This window comes from Saimiri boliviensis, chromosome 4, assembly GCF_048565385.1.
Source record: "Saimiri boliviensis isolate mSaiBol1 chromosome 4, mSaiBol1.pri, whole genome shotgun sequence".
NCBI classification, from domain to species: Eukaryota; Metazoa; Chordata; class Mammalia; order Primates; family Cebidae; genus Saimiri; species Saimiri boliviensis.
In genome coordinates, this window is record NC_133452.1 from 106110788 (window position 1) to 106135671 (window position 24884).

The window sequence follows — 24884 nt, forward strand, 5'->3', positions numbered from 1 at the left end:
AAAGTCTAGTTTATTTTGAAGCCAATGGATTATGCCATTGACAGCATGAAATAAATGTTGGTAAATAATTTGTTGTGATATAGTGTAGTAAAGAAATGTAGGAAGAAAGGATAAGGCTAAATTGGGAAACTGCTTAACAGCTGTTTTCTTTCCTCATGTAATCAGGTAAGAGAAATATCTGGTAATGTGAAGAGCTCTTAGCATCTGATCATAATGGCTTTTAGGGGTGCATAACACAGCGATAAGGAAATTTTCTTTTAGTCTAAGTGATAATTATGAAAAATCTGTGGGCAGATTTTTTTTCCTCTTCTATAGCTTCTTCTCCACTTCACCCTGTTCTTTCTTCCCTCCTCAGCATCCTTTAAGTGTAGTTTGCCAAATAATATCTGGGTGTCTGCTAAAGAGTGGAAGAAACTGTAGTTATCTTTCCTCTCTTCTCTTTACTTAGCCATATAGTTAAATCACTGGTCATAATGACATTGTATATTTATATAGAATTTTTTAATTTGTATACTACTTTCACAAGCACTTTAATTCTTACAAAAACGCATCTGTTAGGCAGAGGTGATATTGCTAATCATCATTGTACATGATGAAAATGAGGACTAGGGTGGTCAAATGGTTTGTTCAAGTTAACAGCTAAGGAATAGCAGATTGGAGTCAATGCCAGGTATACTTTTTATTCTAATAAAATGTAGAATTTGTATTTTTTTCATTATAAAATGAATCCTATTTACTATGAAATTTTTGAAAAAATAAAAAATAAGAAACAGAAAATCTTATATTCTTAACATTCAAGGATAGTTATTTGGATTTTTCTGTTCAGGTTTTTAATATACATTAAGATTTTAAAAATATAATTTTGGTCAACTGCACAGATACTCATATCCTCTTTTTCTGGTTGATCTTTGCATGTAGCCATTGAAATGTGTTATTAGTTTGGCCCAAAAGCCATTGCAGTTTGTGCCATTACTTTTAAGGGCAAAAACAGCAATTACTTTTGCACCAACCTAATGCAATAAAATATTATTATTTGAATCTTCAAAATACAAAAATTAAACTTGCTAATTTTAACAAGAGAAGCAATATAAAAGTCAATAATTTACAACTTCTGGGACCCATGCTAACAGCCTGGATACATAGCCTGGTAGCATTTCAATTCAGCACATACAAATTAAATTCTGTTTTTTCCAATTTATATATTAGCATATATGACATATTATATGTTTTAGTCCATATAAGTGAAAACTGAACATACATATTATCAGGCTGGGATTTTTTTTAAGTGTACTATTTCTTCCTTTTAAAAACTGCTGTATTTCTAGCTTTCTTTTCCCTTTCCTTCATATCACAAAGATATAAATAGGTGTGTGAGTAGTACCAACATTCATTAAAGACCTAAATGTTCTAAAGTAGAGGATGTAAAAAGTAAATTAGGATACTTTCGAAATGTTGAAAAATTATTAAAGGTTTTAAGGAAGTTTATGATAAGTGTGCTATACTATTGGAAAGCACCTATTTTTATATTAAATAGAAGAAAATGGGATCCAAACTTGCACACAGCATTTAACCAAGTATGTAAAATATTCATAGAAATATATTGGGAAGGAGATACACCAACATATTGATGACAGTTTTTCCTAGGTGATGTTTTAAAAATTCAGTAAGTATTTATTATTTTAAGTAATCCTAACGATTTACCATAAAGAAAAACAAGTTTTGAGATAGAAATGGGGCCCTTACCTGCATATTTGCTCTTGATATTTTCCTAGCCTTTCCTACTCAGTGAAATTTCTTTTCATTTAAATGACCCTCTCCCAGTTTATGTTAACAATTCCAATGTACAGCAGTATACATTTTCTCATATAGGTTCCGTAAAGTTTACTTTTCTCCTTAGTCTTCTTAATATATATGTAGATTAAGAAGCCTGTGTTTTAGAATATTGGCCTTTTAATCCTCTTTTTGATTAAATGGACTCTGTAGAATAAAATGCATACGAGGAAAAACGTTTACTTTATATTTTAGATGAGTATATTTATGATATGTTATGGAGTAATAATAATAAACATGTTGATCATTATTAGTTAGGTCTATGTTCATGAATCATTTGGGCAATTAAGAATACAACTATGGGACACTAAATTTAAAAACACACACACGTACATAAATTCTCTGAAATTTAAAAACTTTTCTTAAAATCTTTGTGGTTGTTAGTAAATTTCAAAACACTTTAGGAAAGCTTTTAGCAGCTCAAGAAATACAAAATAGCATAAGGGATCCTTTGCTCAAGCCAGAACCTTCTTTAAACAGCACAAAAATTGATGTTTGATACAGTTTATTTTTAATTTCTGTATTTCTCCACAATGAATATAGTATATTGAAAGCATTTTACATATCCTTTCTGTGAGATATACATCTCTTTTGACAATAATTTGTCACCAAGGCAACCAAACCTTTGCTTAATATCCTCTACTTTAGTGAAATAAAATACATGGCATTTTAAGTATAGCTTCTTTATTTAATTTTTATTTCTTCACTAGAGAAGGTTTGAGACTTAACTTTGAATGAAAATGGAACTGTTTATAAATCTGTTTTTCATAAAACACATCTTTCTAAGTGTTTTGAGTGATTATTCTCAGAAATATCTGCATTTCAGACCTGAGGACCCATTCTTCTCTCCCTCTGCCTTCTAATCTTGACATGTGACAGTTACAATCAGATTTAGCTTTTGGTCTTCACTCATCAAAGCAAACTGAACTACTTCAATACCATTTGAAACACAACTGAGTATAAATAACTAAAACATTCAAATAGAAAATGAAAGTGAAGCTATTCACAGATCCAGCCTGTAGAGACAGGCTAAGCAGTCACCCTCAACCCCACTGGTTTCAATTTCTGTATGTAGTATCAAAATTAACATTGATGCTTCTGAAGATTATGCCAGATATATGCAACTTCCAAAATCTCAATTCTTTCAGGATTCCATAGCCTTCTTTTTTCTTTGTATAGTGTTTTCATCTGTCAAGAGTAGTTGCTGCTTCTATTTGTTCATGAGACTGTGTGTAATGGAGAGTGATTTTTCTAAGACATATTCAAAGCCTTCAGTATGAATGTGCTTTCCTTAGGTGGAGTTGATTTGTTCTGTTTTACACCACTAACAATACAGTCTGTTGGTTGGTTGACTCATTTATTCAAGAGAATATGTATGTCTAAGAATGTGAGGAAGAAAGTGGTGGGAGCAGAGTTTTCATCAAATCTATTCTGTGGATCTGGAGAGAATCAAACACACAAGACCTTGTTAACTTCTCAACAGGAAGTCAGCAGCTGTCAACCAGGGATGACTGTAAGAATTCTGTAGGATTCTCAAACTGGTATACAGTGAGTTCTCATTTTAATTATTGTTTGTTTTTTGTTGCCCCAAACGGAGTGGCTTTTAATAGCTTAAACACAGAATTTGAGCTGACCTTCAGGAGCTGTGAAAGTTGGAGAGGTTGGGAAGCGAATGATAAGAGAGTAGACCCCATCCAACTCTTCAACAATATGAGGGATATGAAGACAGTCTCAAAGCAATGAGTGAGTGATAGCAGCATGAAGGAGAGCCCACTGGGTTCCTAAAGTCTGTATCATGGTAAAAGAAGGATGAACCTGGGAAACGAACCTGAGCTCCAGACAGGCCAGTGCTAACAATAGAAAGCCTCCGTGATTCTGACATTCTCTCTCCTTGGATCAGTTTCCCTAGGGTGTTCCTGTTCTTCTCAGATGCTTTTCTTCTTCCTAAGATGTCCAGGATTTTCACAGCAGCTCTCTTTTGACTTCACAAGATGTTGGGATGAAGAAACTGAAGTCTCAGTTCTTCATATGTAGTCAGTCAGGATGCACAGTGTTTATGAGCAGGGGTGACTTCTTTGAGCCCTAGTTTTTTCAACTATAAAGGGTAAATAATGTCTGCCTAGTAATGTCTATCAGAAATAAAATTTAATAACGCATGACAGATACTTTGCATTTTAGCTGGTGCTACTAGTATTGCAATTTATCTATTCTACCACATTTCTTGTATTCTTAGTTGGTTTGTAATATTGTTAAATACCAAGACCATGTCTTAAATCTCCTGTAGCTCTGGTTTCTAGTACTAAGCACTGTAGATTTTAGGACTCGGTAAATGTCTTTTTATGAATGCTGTGTGCCCTTGACTCTTGAAAAAAATAGCTTAAAACTTATAAGAGCACTTACTGTGTGCTCTATCCTAAGTGATTTATTTCTATTAAATCAGGTAATTTAAAAACTCTTAAGAGAAATTGATCATTGCCATTTTATAGTCAAGGAAACAAAGACCCAGAGTTGAAGTAGTTAGACCATGTGATCCAACCAGGATTTGAACACAGGCAGTCTGACCCTAGAGACCACTCCTTTTATCACAGTGCTCTATTGAAAAACACTTGTGATCTCTCACAGGATCAATAACTTCCCTCCTTTAGGGAAAGAAGAGAAAATATTCATGTCTGTAAAAAGTGGGCAAGTGGCCATCACTGCTTCTGAGACTGAGGTGATTTTTGTATGTGTTTTATTCTAAGCATGAGAGAATGTTCTTCCTTTTTCCAGGAAAGTATGAGAAGTAATCTCAGAGTGCAGAGAACAACTTCAGAAACAAGAGTGTGCGTCAGATGCTGCTGCTCTAGCAGTTAACTCTTGTTCAAGAGTGCTCTTTTTGCTTCATGAAAAGTTCCATGAAGAACTGTTCTTGCTCTATACAACTAAACAATAAGAACAATTACAGCAATAACATAATCATACTGAAAACGTGGATCCACCCACATGTCATCACTGTCTAACTAATGTGTTTTTAAATGAAGAGAGCTTACTGACATCATGTCACACATGAAGAGTTATTTGAAATGATGAATTTTCCCCAGAAGACAGTCAACTATGCTGGGCAGAAACTGGTGGCGTAATGCAAATGTCATATGCTGTAGGGACAAACAGATGTGTGTTCGAGCCTAGCTATGCTGTATATTCACTACATGAATTTGGTCAAGTTGCTTAACTTAGCCTTAGAAGATAATACTTTGCCTTAGAAGATAATAATGAAAGATTCAGAGGATTATTATGAAGATCACATTTTGAATTACAAATGGTGTATATGAAAAACAAGAATTTTTCAGCTGTTCCCAAGTGAGCTCTGCTTGCTTTAGCAGTATGGCTACACCGGTTACCTAGATTCACCTGACCATTACACAATTACGTATTTCCTTTTGGCTTCACAAACATGAGCTTAGATTTCTTTCAGGTTCTTAGAAAATTCAAATAGCAACAATAGTTTCTTGTCTTGGGCATTGAAACATAGCACTTTAGCTCCAGGTGCTTCAGAAATCCACATACATGCTATTCTGTGAATCATCATATTTATATTAAGAAAAATAAGATTATGTTGCGTCAATGGCTTCATAAGAAGTTGCTGGGTTCTATGCACATGCTACTCTGTGAATCATCATGATGATCTTATGTGAAGCAGAATAGAAAAATATGATTATGTTGAGTCAATGGCATAATACGTTGTTGGGTTCTATTGTGAATATGAAATATGCCCCATGTATCCTCCATGCTGATGTAAATGTTAGGTAGATGGATTCATATGTAATCAATGAAGTTACAGCAGTTATTTGGCTTCTCCATATTGATATGTTCCACACAGCTGTGTGACCAACAGCTGGTTTCTGAGAACTAGGACTTTCAGTGCTAAGATCAGGAATGTCTTTCACACACTGAGACAAGTTAGTTACCCTACATACAGAGGTAAGTGGGATCTGTATTAAAATCAATTGTACAAATTTATCTTCTGTTCATTAACCATTAGAATTTAGAACAAATATCTTTATTAAGTTGCTGCTAAATGAAGTGACTGCATTTTATTTTCAAATTAAATTCTTAGACTTTATATTATATGGACCTTCTATCAAGGCAGATATAAATTAACTCTCAATTCACATTGAGAGTAAGAATAGGTGCATCTTTTATATCTAAAAGGAAAATTATAGCTTTGAATGGTTTAATAACTAATCAGAAGATAATTTTTCAGACTTTATAATTGGATTGCTTTTCAGATTCGTCTGTATCCTGAAAATGGCCATGTTTGCACATCAGTCTATAATATTATATTAATGTATGATTTTCAGCTAGTCACCTAAATTTTAGAGAAATTTTAGAAAAACCTATGTAAAAAAAGATATACCTTTCATAAAACTTTGATAATTATCAAAATTAAGAAGAATTAGAAAATCAGAAAGAGAATGATATTCCCAGTACAAAAGTTATTTTGTCCCCCAGGAATGAATGGGTAGTATAATTCTTATTTTCTGATGAAAGTGCACAGAGACTCAGGGATTCATGCAAAATCTTTTTTTCTTTTTTCAAGTGGGTCTTTGATGCTTCTAGTGTGCTTCTGCTACTCCTGACGAATTCAGTTCCAAATTATCATCTCCTAACCTTCATCATAGTACTTCTCTCTTCTGCTTACCCAAAGGAAACCCGTTTCTCAGGAGACAGCTCAATATTAGTTTACACTGGTATGTAATAATGTAGAACTTAAATAACTATCCATATGCCAGACAATTATATTTTAACATGATGAATGTCTTAGTCTAAGAAACAAACTTCTAAGGTGTCATTCCAGATACTAGTAATTCCAAGCAGTAGGAATGAAATGGTGAACTTCACCATTGTTAAGTTATTCTATATGATAATCATTTTCCTGAGTGAGAATCTAAGAGACATTGCTTGATCACGACTGCAGGTCTGTGTCTGAGGCCAGGTGTAACTTGTGACTCTTGACCAACTACTTACTAACTTAGCTTTCTTAAGCATTGATTTGTAGGGCCATATGTGGTGGCTCATGCCTCTAATTCCAGCACTTTAGAAGGCTTGGGTAGGTGGGCAGATGACCTGAGGTCAGGAGTTTGAAACCAGCCTGGCCAACATAGTGAAATCCTATCTCTATAAAAAATACAAAAATTAATCGGGTGTGGTGGAGGAAGCCTGTAGTCCCAGCTACTCAGAAGGCTGAGGCAAGAGAATTGCTTAAACCTGAAAGGTGGAGGTTGCGGTGAGCCCAGATTGATTGAGCCACTGCACTCTAGACTGGACAACAGAGCAAGACTCTGTCTTAAACAAACAAACAAACAAAAAAAGCCTTGATTTGCAAGTATATGAAATACCTTGCCACTTTGGATTCTCAGGGACCATACTAATTTTTACACTTCATTTTTCTAAGTTGACTAAAAATACACATATCCATGGCTGAGACAAGAATCTGTAACTGATAAAGTAGAGAATAATGGCACCCAGGGATGTGTTGGTGCAAAGTTTTAGTTCTTACATATTGCCATGACCCCCCAGGAGCTGTGTTGTATCACCTGCTTTTTTCCTGCAGATGGAAGCACAGCTGTGTTTAGATAACAGATAGCAGTCTCTTACTTTTGGGAAGGTGGGCCCCTCAGTCATCTCTGGGGCATAATTCATGATCAAGATAGGCCAGGCATCGCAATTCTAGCCCACTTTGTTTCTGATTGGCTTATATGTGGATATGACCCAGTTCTGGTCAATGAGACATAAAAAAGAAGTATTACAGGGATTTTTAAGACACATTTTCTTCTCAATTAAAAAAACAAAAAAAAAATAATGCCTCAAAGAAGGTTCTTTCCTTCCTGACTTGAATGCTGTTGTATAAGACTGTGATATTTGGAGCTTTGACATATATCTTGAGATCATGAGGTAGCAACCTAAGGACAAAAATATAATGCTTTGAGGCTGATAGAGCAGATGATACTGTTGAATTTCTCTACCAAATGTAGAAAGACTTGTCTCTTTATTTCTTATTTTTTAAGGTGATTTAAGTTTTATTGTCTAACATCTAGCCAAATGTTCTGTAATTTGTAGCCAAAAGCACCCTTAAGTATAAGTTTATAATAATAAAATAACATTTTAATATGACCTACAGTATTTTAAAATATTATGTAAAATAGTAATAAAAGCCTCATTCAAAAAGCTCATTATATTTATTTTTCCTTTTTTTTAAGATCAGATCTCATTATTATTATTATTATACTTAATTCTGGGGTACATGTGCAGAATATGCATGTTCGTTACATAGGTATACACGTGCCATAGTGGTTTGCTGCATCCATCACCCCATCATTTACATTAGGTATTTCTTCTAATGCTATACCTCCCCTAGTCCCCCACCCACCAACAGACCCTGATGTATGATGTTCCCCTCCCTGTGTCCATGTGTTCTCATTGTTCAACACCCACTTAAGAGTGAGAACATGCAGTGTTTGGTTTTCTGTTCTTGTGTGAGTTTGCCGAGGATGATGGTTTCCAGCTTTATCTATGTCCCTGAAAAAGACATGAACTCATTATTTTTTTATGGCTGCATAGTATTCCATGGTGTATATGTGCCCCATTTTCTTTATCCAGTCTATCATTGATGGGCATTTGGGTTGGTTCCAAGTCTTTGCTATTGTGAACAATGCCACAATAAACATGCTTGTGCATGTGTCTCTATAATAGAATGATTTATAATCCTTTGGGTACATACTCAATAATGGGATTGCTGGGTCAAATGGTATTTCTATTTCTAGATCCTTGAGAAATTGCCACACTGTCCTCCACAATGTTTGAACTAATTTACACTCTCACCAACAGTGTAAAAGTGTTCCTATTTCTCCACAACCTCTCCAGCATCTGTTGTCTCCTGATTTTTTAATGATCACCATTCTAACTGGCATGAGATGTTATCTCAATGTGGTTTTGATTTGCATTTCTCTAATGACCAGTGATGTGGAACATTTTTTATATGTTTGTTGGCTGCATAAATACCTTTTTTTGAGAAGTGTCTGTTCATAACCTCACCCATTTTTTGGTGGTGGTGTTTTTTTCTTGTAAATTTGTTTAAGTTCTTCATAGTTTCTGGATATTAGCCCTTTGTCAGATGGTAGGTCACAATTTTTTTTTCCCATTCTGTTGGTTGCTGTTTCACTCTAATGATAGTTTCTTTTGCTGTGCACAAGCTCTTTAGTTTAATTAGATCCTATGTACTTTTGGTGTTTTAGTCATGAAGTCCTTAACCATTCCTATGTCCTGAATGGTATTTCCTAGGTTTTCTTCTAGGGTTTTTATGGTGTTAGGTCTTATGTTTAAATCTTTCATCCTGTAACTTACATTTATGGATAAACAATGTAACTAATATAAAAACATAGATTTATGATAAATCTCTTGGTCTTCTTTTCCAGCCTAATTGCTCCCCTGAAGTCTTACCTATAGACAAGTACTGGAATTACCACAGATGAGAGAATATGGGTAACTTGGGTTTTGGATATTTCAGATATGTCACAGATTAAATTGGGTATTTTGGAATGTGCACGGCCACATGAATTCATGTCTCATCACATGAATTAGTTAACACCTTCATCTATCCACTTTCCTCCACACAAACACAGCAATTTATCTGCTGGTCTTTTCTTCTTTCCCATGTTCATGGTTTTTGTTTTTCTGCAGCTTTGGTCTTGTCTTTGGTATTCTCTCTAGTTTTCTTTATTGACTACATGTCCTTAAGATTCTAGATTTAGCTTTGATTCCAGCCTTGTCCTTTCTCTTGATTTCACTTCTGCATCATCTACTTCTGTTTCATGTATGAAGCCATCTTTTGATTTGGTCACCAAAGCAACCATCTGTCTTCTATACAACTCCAGTGAATTAGGAGCTCCTAATAAGTGCAGTTCCAGTGTGAGTTAGTATCTTTCATCATTGCTGAAGTACTTATATTTTTGTTGCCCTTCAGCTCCTGACAAGTGTACATGTAGTAGAAAACAAATGTTCTCTTCTTTCACAAGAGTGCCATTGCTCAAAAAAACAAGAGTTGTAGAATAATACTATACTAAAGATTCTTTCATATATATTTCCATATTTTACATAATCTTAGAATGAAAATATTTGCAGGCTAAAATAATGTAGCATTTTGAATTTAAAGACACATTCATGTATATATTCGTTGCAGCACTATTCACAATAGCAAAGACATGGAATCGACTTAAATGCCCATCAATGTTAGACTAGATAAAGAAAAAATGGTACTTATAGACAGGGAATACTACATAGCCATAACAAAGAATGAGATCATGTCCTTTGCAGTGATGGAGCGAGGGGCCGTTATCCTTAGCAAAGCACAGGAACAGAAAACCAAATACCACATATTCTCACTTATATGTGGGTGTTAAATGATCAGAACACAGGGACACATAGAGGAGAACAACACACACTAGGGCCTTTTTTGAGGAGGAGGAGGATCAGGAGAAACAACTAATGGGTACTAGGCTTAATTCCTGGGTAATAAAATAATCGGTACAACAAACCCCCCTGATATAAGTTTACTAATGTAGCAAACATACACTTGTACCCATGAACTTTAAAGTTAAAAAAAAAGTTTCTATTTATATCCTAAATTTCTAAAACTTCAACTATCTATGACTACTAATAAGGTTCAATCATTTATTTTGGCCAAATTAGTGAGCTCTGGTTGGCTTAATTGCTGGAAATCAGGTTTCTTCTAAATGTGTTCTCCAGCAATTTTTGAAATTCCTCATGAAGCAGCATTTTAGAAATTTTATATTTCAACCATTGTGAGGAACTGCAGTTGTGTGATATGAAATAGTAATTTTTTGATTTTTTTCTTTTTACTCTAATTTATAAGCAGTAAAATTCACTTTTTATTGTTCAGTTCTGTGAATTTTGATGAATTCACAGTTGTTTAACCACCACCAACAACTAGAAACAAAACTGCTGTTCTGATATTTCATAAAGAAATACCTAAAGTAAAGCTTTGATTGGGAAGTGAAGGGTGGGGTAAGCAAGCCTTCAGAAAGAGGATGTGTATGAAATACTTTCCTACCCCTTGCTTGCATTACAGGTTCTGAGCTTGTCTTTGCTCAATGCCAATAAACTCTTTGTTGCATGAATCATTATAGTTACCTGCTAGCTTTTAAGAAACCAACATTATAGAAATAGTATTGAAAACTGTAGGAGAAAGAAGAATTACTAAATAATAAGTGGAGAAAGAGCATGATATAGAGCCAAGTCACTGAAAAAAGTTAAAATAAAAATCAGTCTGTATTTGTCACTGTGTGAAAAGTAGTGATAAATCCTTCTAGAGAAAATAAGGAAGCATGAGGAATTGTCACATATGCTAATGTCTTGAAGTAGACCCCTAATGAATGGCAATATCATGAGAAAAAGAAATTAGTCTCCAAAATATCAAGAAACAAAACTTTTTTTCCCCTACTTTAACAAAGAGTACCTCAGAGAGAATCTTTTATGTCTTTCCTCCTTTCGTCTCCTCACTTGCCCCAACCCCCTGTTGAATCAGTGAAGAGCCACTTGGTATTTCAAGGAACAGATAGAAATGATTGAGCAATCAGGTGAGACTAATTTAACTAGAGATTAGTGCAATGACAAAATTTTCCCTTTACGACCATAGTGAATTTGCATTTATGCACAAAGTGGTTGTTCACTAATGAAACAGACATTACTATGTAAACATGTAGAGATTAGAAAGTAGCATATGTTACAATAAAAAAAAAGATGTTTATGAGATTTCTCCAAATCTATCTCAACTTCAGAAGCTATGAAGTAAAATAGAATATTAATCAGTAATCAAAAGAAATGAACTATCAAATGATGGAAAGCCATGGAGGGACCTTAAATGCACCTTGCTAAATGAAAGGAGCCAACTAAGAAAGGCTACATGCTCTCTGATTCCACCTATATGATATTCTGGAAAATGCAAACAATAAAAAGAGTAAGGAGATTGGCAGTTGTTAGGGACTGGGGTCAGGAGGGAAGGATAAGTAGGAGAATAATAGAGGACTTTAGGGGAATGAAACTATTCTGCATGGTACTTTAATGGTGGATATGTATCATTTTACATTTGTCAAATCTCATAGAAAATATACAACACCTAATATAAACTGTAATAACATGTCAAATATTTGTTCATCAATTGTAATAAATGTACTACATTAATGTAAGATGTAAATCATGTGGAGAACTGCTTGGAGGTGGAGAGAATATAGGAATGCTAGTTTCTGCTCATTTTTCTGCAAACCTAAAACTGCTCTCAAAAATAAGGTCTATTAGTTAAAATAATTGTAATCATCTTTGCTATAAAAATGTGCTGGGAAAAAGCAGAATTATTCGAATGCATAGGTCCATATACACCATGGAATACTATGCAGCCATAAAAAAGAATGAGTTCATGGCCTTTGTGGGAACATGGATGACGCTGGAAACCATCATCCTCAGCAAACTAACACAGGAACAGTAAACCAAACACCACATGTTCTCACTCATAAGTGGGAGATGAACAATCAGAACACATGGACACAGGGAGGGGAACATTACACATCTGGTCGTGTTGTGGGGGTGGGAGGAAAGGGCAGGGATAACATTAGGAAATACCTAATGCATGCAGAGCTTAAAACCTAGATGACAGGTTGATAGGGGCAGGAAACCACCATGGCACATGTCTGTCTACATAACAAACCTGTACATTCAGCACATGTATCCCAGAACTTAAAGTAAAAAAATTTTTAAATCTATTTTTATCATGCTTCTTTTATAATTTACTTCTAACATTCATTTCTTTGGTTGGTCTAAAATTTTGTTGTCATTCTTGTCATGCTGAGTTAGAACCTAATTGGAATTTTCCTTAATATCCAATTTTCCCAGTACCATTAAAAAATTATTTATCCTTTACTGATTGTTTTATGATATTTACTTTATGATAAGTTATGTATAAACCAGGGCTTCTCATAGCTTTTGCAGGTATTCTCTTTATCTCTGTGTTGCATTTTTAGTAGTATCACCTTATCCATCATTGTAGCTTTAAGTTATATAGCATTTTACAGGGCAAGTCTCACCCTCTTTGTTCATTTCCACATGAACATTATTTTTCTTTTTAAAAATTTTCTTTGATATTCTAATTTGATCATTCAAATGGATATCTTTAAAAATATTTTTTCAAGTTGTTTCATTCAAAATTCTTTTGAGATTTTTATTGAAGTTTTGTTATTGTTAAAATGATTTTGGATGTTGATATCTGTACAATATTTATTCTCATCTGTTATTTTAAAATTGATTTGATAACTTAAGAATATAATAGGAAAAACATAATTAATGGTTTCCTTAGTCATATTTATTATTTTATTCAAAGTATATTTATTGAATGTCTTATTTGTCATTTACTGTTTTAGTTACTAGAGATACAAATATGGATAAGAGAATTGTGTTTCTACCTTATAGAATTACATTCAAATTGGAGAGAATAATAATAAATATGTAAATTAATATATAACTTCAGATAGTGATGAGTTCTATGGAAAAAATAAACTAGAGTAGGAGGTTAGGTAGTCTAGGAAATGAGTGAGGGTGAGTGTTACTTTACAAAGAATTGCTGGAGAGGTCCTCTTGAGGAACTAATATCTGAGCACACGGAGCTAGTGAAGGGCACTGGAGAATCTGGAAGAAACATTTTCCAGGCAGAGAGGTTGGCAAATGAAAGGTCTATTGGTCAGAGAAACAGAACCAATAGGATATACATAGATATATAAAAAGATATTTATTATGGGATTTGGCTCACACAATTATGGAGGCTGAAAATCTCATGATTTGCCATCTGCAGGATGAAGAAACAGCAAAGCTGGTAGTCTAAGTCTGAAGGACTGAGAATCAGGAGCACCAATATCTGAGAGCAAGAGAAGATGGATATCCCAAATCAAACCAAGAGCAAATTTGCCCTTCCTCTGCCTTTTTGTTCCATTCAGGCCCTCAATGGCTTGGATGATTCCCACCCACATTGGTGAAGGCATATCTTCTTTACTCATTTTACCTATTTAAATGCTAATCTCTTCCAGAAAGACTCTCACAGAAACATCCAGAGATAATGTTTTACCAGCTATCTGGGCATCCTTTAGCTTAGTCAAGTTGACACCTGAAACTAACTTTCACACAAGGACCCTGAAGGGGGACTGAACATGATAGGCCCAAGGAATGGCATTACTACCCAAGTGTGGAGTAGAAGGGATAGGAACAGAATGGTCAGTGTGAGAAGGCGAGAGAGGTAAGTGATGCCAAATGTTTTATGGCCTTATATATTACAAACAGGAGTTTGATTTTATGCCAAGTGTGATGGTCAAGAAGCCGTTGGAGGGTTTCAAGCATAAAATTGACAAGATATAATTTGTGTTTTTAAAAATGTGTTTGGCATCTGGGTGCAGAAGAGATTGTAGGAATCAAAAGGAAAGACAGAGGAACAAACTAGGAGTCTCTAGCTAAATTCAAATAAGAGATTCCCTTTTGTCTCTCTCCACACTGAGGGCTTGTTGGTAGCACCTTCACTGAGAAGAGGAAGAACATCAGAGTTTTAAATGGCCGTCCACATAGGAATATTAAGTACCTATTATGTCAATCAGCAACTTAGAAAGTATTGGAACTAGAGATATAAATTTGGATGTCATTGGCATATGATGTTATTTAAAACCCTAGGACTTCATAAGTCTTCTAGGGAGTCTTTGTAGATAGAGTCTGAGACATAGTAAAGAAAAGGAAAACAAAAGGAGAAAGGAGAGAAGACTCATCAAGACCAGCCAGAGAAAGGCTAGGAAAGCTAGGACAGAGTGATATATTAGGAAGTGAGCGAAGATAATGTTGCAAGGAGGAGAGAGTAATCTATTGTGTAAATGTAGTTGGGAGGTCCAGTAAGATGAAGACCATTAATTGAACACTAGATGTGTTATAATGCATACCACAACTCCATTTAGCCAGTTTAGTTTCACTGGTGTTGTGCCCTGGGAAGGAAAGACTGCTTGGGAGTTGGTTCAGGAGAGAATGGAAGGGAAATAGTGAAAATGGAATATAGACAACTCTTTAGAGTTTTGCTATGAAGAGGAACAGAAGAGTGAGGTTGGAGATAAATGTGAGGCCCCAGGGCAGGGGTATTTTTATAGGATATTTTATAGCTGATAAAGGGCATTTGTGTAGTTATGGGAATGATCCAGAAGAGATGAAAAAACTAATACTGCAAGAGAGACAGGGAAACACTTGCAGAAGCCAAGTCTTTAAGAACGAATGAAGTCTCTAATACAAGGAGTAGGTTAGGCTTTAGGTAGGAGAAGGGGTTGTCTATCAGATTTTTATTTAAGCAAGTTATCTCTATTCAGAGATCTAACATGTAGCTTATTCTGTAAAGCATACTGTTTCTCACTGCTCATTCAGGTATCCATGATGATGTGTAGGTAGACTGTGAGTAAGAGTAACATGTTAATTGGCAAACTTGCAAATACACTTTGAATCACCAACTGGTACCGTATTTGCAAAAGTAAAAACAAAGAAAATACTCAAATCAACTTCTTAAATACAACTTGTTCTGTCCATCTGACCCTTCCAGATATCTGTTTAATATTTAGTATACATTTCCCCATACTCAGTGCACATTTTTGTTTTACACTTGTTCTCTACTTGAATGAATTACTGAACTGTAGGGGAAACTTACAAACAACTTATGGGATCATTGCATGGAAGGTCCCAGGCTTAGAGTTACTAACCTGCATCCCTGAAGACTAAGTGCCAGGGGAGCCCTTTGGCACTGGCAGCACTGATTTGAGAACATAGTGTTTTCAAACTTTCAGTTTTTAATGAGCAGATTTTTTTTTGGCTATAACAAATATTTATGTATTTTTACTTTTTAAAACTTTTTAACAAAAATTATATATATTTATGCTAGAAAATATGATTTTCTGAAATACATATATACATATATATCTTGTGGAATGGCTAATTCAGACAGATTAACACATGTATCACCTCACATGTTTATTAATTTTTTGTGTGGTGAGAACACTTAAAATCTATACTCATGAAGTCCTTGCCCATGCCTATGTCCTAAATGGTATTGCCTAGGTTTTCTTCTAGGGTTTTTATTGTGTTAGACCTTACGTTTAAGTCTTTAATACATCTGGAGTTACTTTTTGTATAAGGTGTAGGGAAGGGATCCAGTTTCAGCTTCTTGCATAATGGCTAGTCAGTTTTCCCAACACCATTTGTTAAATAGGGAATCCTTTTCCCATTGCTTGTTTTTGTCAGGTTTGTCAAAGATCAGATGTTTGTAGGTGTGTGATGTTACTTCTGAGGCCTCTGTTCTGTTCCATTGGTCTATATCTCTGTTTTGGTACCAGTACCATGTTGTTTTGATTACTGTAGCCTGGTAGTGGAGGTTGTGTGATGCCTCCAGCTTTGTTTTTGTTTTTTTGTTTGTTTGTTTGTTTTGTTTTTCTTAGGATTGTCTTAGCAATGTAGGTTCTTTTCTGGTTCCATATGAAATTTAAGGTGGTTTTTTTCCAATTCTGTGAAGAAAGTCAATGGTAGCTTGGTGGGGATAGCAATGCCAAAAGCAATGGCAAAAAATTCAAAATACACAAATGGGATCTAATTAAACCCAAGAGTTACTGCGCAGCAAAAGAAACTATCATTAGAGTGAACTGGCAAACAACAGCATGGGAAAAAATTTTGCAATCTATCCACCTGACCAAGGGCTAATATCCAGAATCTACAAATAACTTAAACAAATTTACAAGAAAAAATAACCCCATCAAAAAGTGGGCAAAGGATATGAACAGACACTTTTCAAAACAAGACATTTATGCAGCCAACATACATATGAAAAAATGCTCATCATCACTAGTTATTAGAGAAATGCAAATCAAAACTACATTGAGATATCATCTCACACCAGTTAGAATGGTGATCATTAAAAAATCTGGAGACAACAGATGCTGGAGAGGATGTGGAGAAATAGGAACACTTTTACACTGTTGGTGAGAGTGTAAATTCGTTCAACCATTGTGGAAGACATTGTGGTGATTCCTCAATGATCTAGAACTAGAAATACCATTTGATCCGGCAATCCCATTACTGGGCATATACTCAAAGAATTATAAATCATTCTGTTATAAAGACACATGCACTCATATGTTTATAGCAGCTCTGTTCACAATAGCAAATACTTGGAAGCAACCCAAATACCCATCAATGAAAGGCTGGATAAAAAAATGTGGCACATACATACCATGGAATACCATGCCACCATAAAAAAGGATGAATTTATGTCCTTTGCAGGGACATGGATGAAGCTAGAAACCATCATTCTGAGCAAACTGACAAAAGAGCAGAATACCAAACACTGCATGTTCTCATTCATAAGTGGGTGTTGAGCAATGAGAACACATGGACACGGTGAGGGGAACATCATACACTGGAGCCTGTCAGGGTTGGGGGGCTATGTACCCACGAACTTAAAGTATAATTAAAAAAAGAAAAATTGATAAAAGTTATACTCTCTTAGCAATTTCCAATTATACAACATGTTGTTATTAACTGTAGTCACCATGATGTACAGTGGATCTCTTGAGCTTATTCTTCCTGTCTAACTAACATTTGTGTCATTTGACTAGCATCTCTCCTATCCCTTAACTCTTGAGCCTCTGGTAACTACCATTATACTCTCTGCTTCTGTGAATTTGACTATTTTAGAGTCCATATGTAAGTGAGATTGGGTGGTTTTTGTCTTTCTGTACCTAGCTTAGTTCACTTAACATAATGTCCTCCAGGTTCATCTATGTTGTTACGAATGATAGGATTTTGTATTTTTTAAGGTTGAATAGTATTGCACTGTATCTATGTACCACATTTTCTATATTCATTCATCCATCAATGGACACTTAGGTTGATTCCATATCTTGACTATTATAAGAAGTGCTGCAATGAACATAGGAGTGCAGATATTTCCTTAACATACTGATTTTACTTCCTTTGATGTATAGCCTGTAGTAGGATTGCTGAACCGTATGGTAATGCTACTTTTAATTTTTTTTTTTTTTTTTTGACACAGAGTATTGCTCTGTCATCAGGCTGGAGTACAGTGGTGTGATCTTGGCTCACTGCAACCTTTATTTCCCAATTCAAGCAATTCTCTTGCCTCAGCCTCCTGAGTAGCAGGGACTACAGGTGTGCACCACCACGCCCAGCTAATTTTTTGTATGTTAGTAGAGAAAGGGTTTCACCATGCTAAGGATGGTCTCAATTTCCTGACCTCGTGATTCACCCGCCTCACCATCCCAAAGTGCTGGAATTACCCATGTGCTGAGCCACCTCGCCTGGCCTACTTCGAATTTTTTGAGAATCTGCCATACTGTTTTTCATAATGGCTATACTAACTTACATTCCCACCAACAATGTGCAATGGCTTCCTTTTCTTCACATCTTCATCAACACTTGTTATCCTTTGTCTTTTTGATAACAGCCATTCTAACAGGTATGAGGTGACATCTCACTGTGGTTTTAATTTGCCTGATGTTTTTCATCACTTCTCATTTTTTCCCTTGGTTAGTGATATTGAGTGCTTTTCACATACCTGTTGGCCTTCAATGAGCATATTCTAAAAAAAATGAAAATTACCAGAGATTTTTTACATATATTTTCATTTCCTGCTTATAGTGGGCCTTGGCCTACAGGAATTAAATGTGGGAGGAAAGCTACCAGAATAGAGTTAATAATAGTATAGTGTTTTCATCATTAAAGTAGGTTGGCATTGGATTTGATGCCAGACAGTCTATGTTGAATTCTGATCATGTGAGCACTCTAGAATAACAATAATTCTAAAAAATTTTATCAGCAAAGTTAATTTTCTTTATGTGTCTCTTTTAAGCTCCCTAACACATTTTTCTCATTATTAAAAGAAAGGTGAATGAAAATGATACTTTATTTGCTTTTTATTTCACTCTTTGTGCTCTCTTCTGAGGCCAGTGGAATTATTATCAATCAAGTTCAGGCTAATCTTTTAGTTGTTGTCATGGGGATTGATGGCAAGTATAAATGGGAACATTTAGCAAATCCTAAATTCTCAACTAGTTCTTCTCTGTATAAATGGTTGTAATTGCTTTGTGACTGTGACCATCTCAGCATGTTCTTGGTACCAAATGTATCCATGTACAGAGTCTCTTGGATGATTTTGTCCACTGTTGTCCAACAGAGACAAAGCTTCCCAGGGCTTCAGTGCTCTCAAAACTGTCAGATAATCATTGAAAAGATGAAATCCATGCTTATAAAAGAGTCAAAATATCAACAGAAAATTAGGAAATGCAAATTTGTTACAGGAATGGAAAAGCCTCTTAAGATTTTAGAATCTCAAAATGACTTTCAGCATTTATCTGTAGCTATTTTTTTTCCTGAGGACAGCTCTGAAGTCATGTGCACAGGGCTAGATATTCTGTCTTGGTTACATCAATTATTATTATTATTATTATTATTATTATTATTATCTATATTGAGGTGGTGCTGGTGGCTATATCAGTGGATCATGCCTGACCTATTGCCAAAAAAAACACCTATTGGAAAACTATTAACCATGAATTGTAACCTTTAGCCTGGATGCCAATACCAAATGACACATAAGAGAACTTGTACGTCTTCCAAATAGAATTATGGACGTGCCACTTAACTATGGGGATATTATTCTATGAAATGTGTCATTAGGTTGTTTTGTCGTTGTGCCAATACCATAGGGTGTGCTTACACAAACCTAGATGATATAGCCTACTGCATCTAGGCTATCTGGTATAGTATCTTGTTCCTAGGCTAAAAGCCTGTACAGCATGATACTGTACTGAACACTGTAGGCAGTTGTGTAATACAATGATAATACAGTAAAAATATGGTCTTATAATCTTATGGGACCACAATTGTACTTGCAGTCCAAAACATCATTATGTGGTACATGGATATATATGGTTGAGATTGCCTTTTTGACACAGTTGTGGGCAAACAGAATTAACATTTATTGAGAAACTATTGGCATTATGCCTGAACTTCATATGTGTTCTTTCATTTCATTCTTAATAATTTCTTCATACATATTAATTATTTGTCTAATGCCAGGTGTTCCATAAGGCCCCTGAATGTATCAGTGAGCAACGTGAACATATTGCCTGCATGCTCAGAATCCAACAAGACAATGATGGTCTAATTAATACCACTAATTGGTTGATTATTATTTTATAGCCATTGCACTAAACATTTCATTTGTCATTATTTTACAAATGAAGGGATGAAGATTTATGGAAATGAAGTAATTTGCGCTAAGATTTGAACTTTGGTCTTTCTGTCCCTTCTGGGTACAATATGAATCCTAGTTCTGCTATGTAATTCTGATAAAATTATTTCATCTTTCCATCTGAGTTTCCTGACGCAAAGAATGAGAGTAATTAGATGCCACCCAGCATTACCCTTTTTGTGGATTTAGATCCTTCCCATCCTTTGAGTCTCCATTTAGTCATTACTTCTCAGGGAAGGCTTCCCTGCTCACCCTTCTCTATTCCCCAATAATTTTTTGAGTGAATGTGTTCGATCGCACCTATGTGGCATTCCTTTCTCATTGTACTTATTCATTGCAAGCTAATTACCTGTTTACTTTCTTCAAAACAAAGAATTGAGGATATTGGACTGAGAGGTGAAGTGCTTCATCAAGTTTTGTCGTAGATGAATAATAAACTCAGTACACCCCCTTGCTACATTCCCACATTGTGCCACGTCTACATGAGTCTACCATATTTGTGAGGATAAAGAAGTGGTTCTGTTTTATGCTGGTAGTGAGGGAAATGGCCTTTAAATGAAAGCTTAGTGAAGAAATGTCATTAGCATGAAGCCAGAGCAGTGGCTGAGAGGAAAGGCAGACACGGTTGCCAGTGGCGGGCAGGAGTTGACAGGGAGGTGCAAAGAGCTCGCCACTCCTGCCCAGTGCTTCACACCTACTGGCACATTCATTCAACACCTCACTCCGCAGACTGATATATTTTTGATGAGGGAAAAGTTAGGGAAATCCTGGAGAGTCAAAACAGACAGAAGACACAGTTCTTCTATCCTGAATCAATGGGACCATTTGGGCCATAGCTTTGCCTTCCTGCAACCAGGGTCCAATCTGGTGCAAATCAATATTTGTTGATGCATAATTTCATGGGGCAAGCTTGTGTTTTCTATAGCAAGGTTGTCTTTTAATAAGATGACTAAGCATGACTTTATAAGGCAAACAAATGAAATAAAACCTTCCAGACTAGTACTGGAAATGTTTCTTTTTTTTCTTTTTTAAAAAAAAAAACCTCCAATACAGACCTTTTAGTGAAATGGCCTGACAGTTTTATGTGTTCCTTCCTGTTTAGCATGGCAGTGAAAGATGGAATTTGGGCTTGTTCTGTCTGAATTCAGGCCCACCATGACCTGTTGAAGTCACTTTCTTAAAAGACAGACTTAAATAATAACATTTCAAAAGTCATTCTACACTAGTGCTTTATAGCATTTTTCCTTTCACCTGTGACTTTTTAAATTTAAAAATAAAAATAAAAAAACAAATGAATTATAACTGCTATGCTTTTCAGAACATGGATTATCTTAGAAAGATGTTTAAGGATGTGTTAGAAGCTATCTGAACTGAGCAATGTTGGGGGAAAAAGCATAGTGCCTCTAAGAGAATTAGGATCACTTCAGATAAAGTTCTTATTACTTGGCTAAGGAAAAAGTAAAATAAGAAAGTTTTAGAGTAGACACAGTAAGCCCTATATGTGAGAGAGATCTAGGGGGTTTCAGTCAATAGATTAATACTTACTAAAAGGGTAGCTTTTTGTTCAAAATTTTAACAGACTTTAAAAAAAAAAAAACAAAAAAAAAACACAGTTTTTTGTTCACAGAAAACTTGAGCAGAAAGTACAGAGAGTTCCCATGTACACCCTGTCTTACCACATGCACAGCCTCTCTCATGATCAAAATCTAAAAGACATTGGTGCATTTGTTGCAATCAGTGAAACTACACATCATCACTCAAAGTCTGTAGTTTACACTAGTTTCATATCTGAACACTAGTGTAAAGTACAGACTTTGAGTGACAATGTGTAGTTTGTTGTATTGTACATTCTATGGGTTTGGATAAATGAATGACATGTATCTGCCTTTATAGTATCATACAGAACAGTTTCACTGTTCTAAAAGTCTTGTGTCCTCTGCTATTTATCCTTCCCTTCCCGTTAACTAATTTCTTACTTTTTACTAATTTCTTTTACTGTATCAATAATTTTGCCTTTTCTAGAATGCCATATATTTAGAATCAAACAGTATGTAGCTTTTAAAGATTAGCCTCTTTCACTTAGTAATATACATTTATGTTTCTCTTTCATGCCTTTGGATGGTTTTATAGGCCATTTCTTTCTGTGGTTGAATAATATTCTATTATAAGGATGAATCACAGTTTGTTTATCCAATTGTCTATTAAAGGACATCTTGGCTGATTCTAATTTTGGCACTTATGAATAAAACAGCTTCCTTCACTTGGTAATATGCATTTATGGTTCCTTCATGTTATTTTATGGATTTATAAGCTCATTTCCTTTTAGTCCTGAATAATACATTATTGTCTGGATATACCACAGTTTATTTATCCATTCACCTACTAAAGGCCATCTTGTTTGATTCCGAGTTTTGGTAATTATGAATTAAGCTTCTGTAAACATCTGTGTGCAGGTTTTCATGGATGTGAGTTTTTAACTCATTTGGGTAAATACCAACGAGTGTGATTACTGAGTTGTATTGTAAGAGTCTATTTAGTTTTGCAAGAAATTGACAAAATGTTTTTCAAAGTCGACATACCATGTGCATTCCCACAAGCAAGTAATTCCTGTTGCTCCACATCCTTGTTGACATTTGGTGTTGTCAGTGTTTTAGATTTTGGTCATTCTAACAGATGTGTAGCTGTATCTAATTGTTGTTTTTTCCATCCAATTTGAGACTTACCCCTCAATTTGGGAGAGGCACATGGGCCCTAAGCACTAAACACAGTGAGATAAGAGAAGGAGGAACTGACTGCAATGTTGGGGTACAAGAAGTGGGTAATTTCTTTCTAGAAGATGTTCCTGGACTTAATGAGTTTTCCCTAAAATGCAGTTTAGAACACCAAGGGACGAAAAGATAGATCAATTCCAATTTATAGGCCAAGAAAGAGAAACTATGAATAATTTATAAATATACTCATTCCCTCAGCTAAATAAGGTAATGCATGACTTTATTAGTTTGTAAACTCTGTGGATGTTTGTTTAGAACCAGCATAGCAAAGTATGCATCAGCTCTCCCCAGCTTTATAGATGCATAACCGTGGTCTTTTGCTCACCAAGCTTTCAAGCTATGCCTTGCCTCACATTTCGAAAGTGGATTGTTTTTACAGGTGTCTCAGCTGAGCCCTTACTACACCATTTTAGTCATCAAGTATAAACAGATTAAGAAACCAAGGTCAGAGCCAATCTATAACATGAAATGATCTACTCCTCTCTGTCCCTACTAATTATTCTGAAGGGCAGGGTCCCTACATTGCCCTTTCACTGTGAGTGTGACAATGGCCCTTGAACAAAGTAAAAGTTACAATGTAAAGAAAGAGAAATGCTGCTAGCCCTCTGTAGAAAGGCTACCCTCTGCGAACCAGATTACAGTCTATTATTTTGTTTGGTCAAGTACAAATTAGGCTCAGCTTTGACAGAAAGTTCATTTTTCCTTATACTAGAGTATATTTTGAGATATTGTAATCTTTGTTGCCACTATGACCATTTATGTTTATATAGATAGTCCTCATATTACACAGTGCCTTGTTACAGGAAGTCATGCATAATGAAACTTTGTCCTTATTTTACATGGTTGCATGTATCTGAGATTTGGTCTAAGAACTTCATATTTTATGAAAAAATTTTTGCCATCAGATGTAAACTCCCTCCTCTTTTCATCTCTAAACCAATCCATCCTTGCATCCCTCTCCCATGGAGGAAGTGTCTCTCTCCTCCCATGAGTCACAGCATTACCTTCATCCCATGCTAGGAAAAGAAAGAGTTAATATTTCAAGATATCATCTGTTTAACATAGTAATTCATCACTTTTTAAATCCCCCATGCCCGTTCCATAGTAGGGCTTTACTCTCTTGGTTTTAAAACGCCACTGTCTCCTGCTTTCCTTCCTTCTTCTGTTCATCTTTCGTTTTGTTTTGTTTTGTTTTGTTCTCTTTGCTGGAGCCTTCTCTGACCTCTTCATTAGGTAAGTCAGTATTTAATCTCAGGCTGTCATATTTTCCATCTCTGACCTTTGTCCCTAAGTAATCTCATTAGCTGCCATGGTTGTAAGCTCTGTCCTGCTAATGGCTCCCACATTTCCATTGGAACCCACATCATTCTGCTGAGCTTTTCACTCTCATGTCCAAATGTCTGCTTGACATCTTCTTTGGATGTGACTCAGGTTCTCAAAGTTAACAGATCCAAAATGAAACTTTGGATTTTTCCCCTTCCATGTCCAGCTTCTCCAATCCCTGTTCTTCTCCTTTTATGTAAAATGTACAGGGTTTTATGAAATTACTCAAGCTAAAAATTTGGGAGCCTTCCTTTCTGATAAATTAGGTATCACATACATTGGCAAGTCTTATTGATACTACCTTGAAAATAACATTTGAACTTTTTCTCCTTACCTCATGTCATAGACCACCCTCTTAGTCCAGGCCTTTGCCTGCTCTTGTCTCAGTGAACACAGCCTTTAACTGAGTTTTCTACTTCCACTCTTGCTTCTCACTCCATCCCCTGCAGGGTTGCCCCTATTCATTCTTCAAATAGTAGCAATAGAGATCTTCTGAATGATACTGTGATGATGCACTTCCCTTGCTTAGGATCCTCCAATGGCTCCCCTTATACTTAACATAAAATTCCACCTTTCTCCCA

General features: G+C 35.4%; 1 long non-coding RNA gene across 1 annotated transcript in view; it reads left to right on the forward strand.

Moving 5' to 3' along the window:
- The first annotated feature begins 777 nt into the window (after positions 1–777).
- The window catches only part of LOC141584313 (uncharacterized), a 572289-nt gene continuing 548182 nt past the window's right edge, over positions 778–24884 (forward strand). Inside the window, exon 1 of the long non-coding RNA XR_012517287.1 lies at positions 778–6560. This is a non-coding gene — a long non-coding RNA (uncharacterized LOC141584313). The remainder of the gene's footprint in view (positions 6561–24884) is intronic.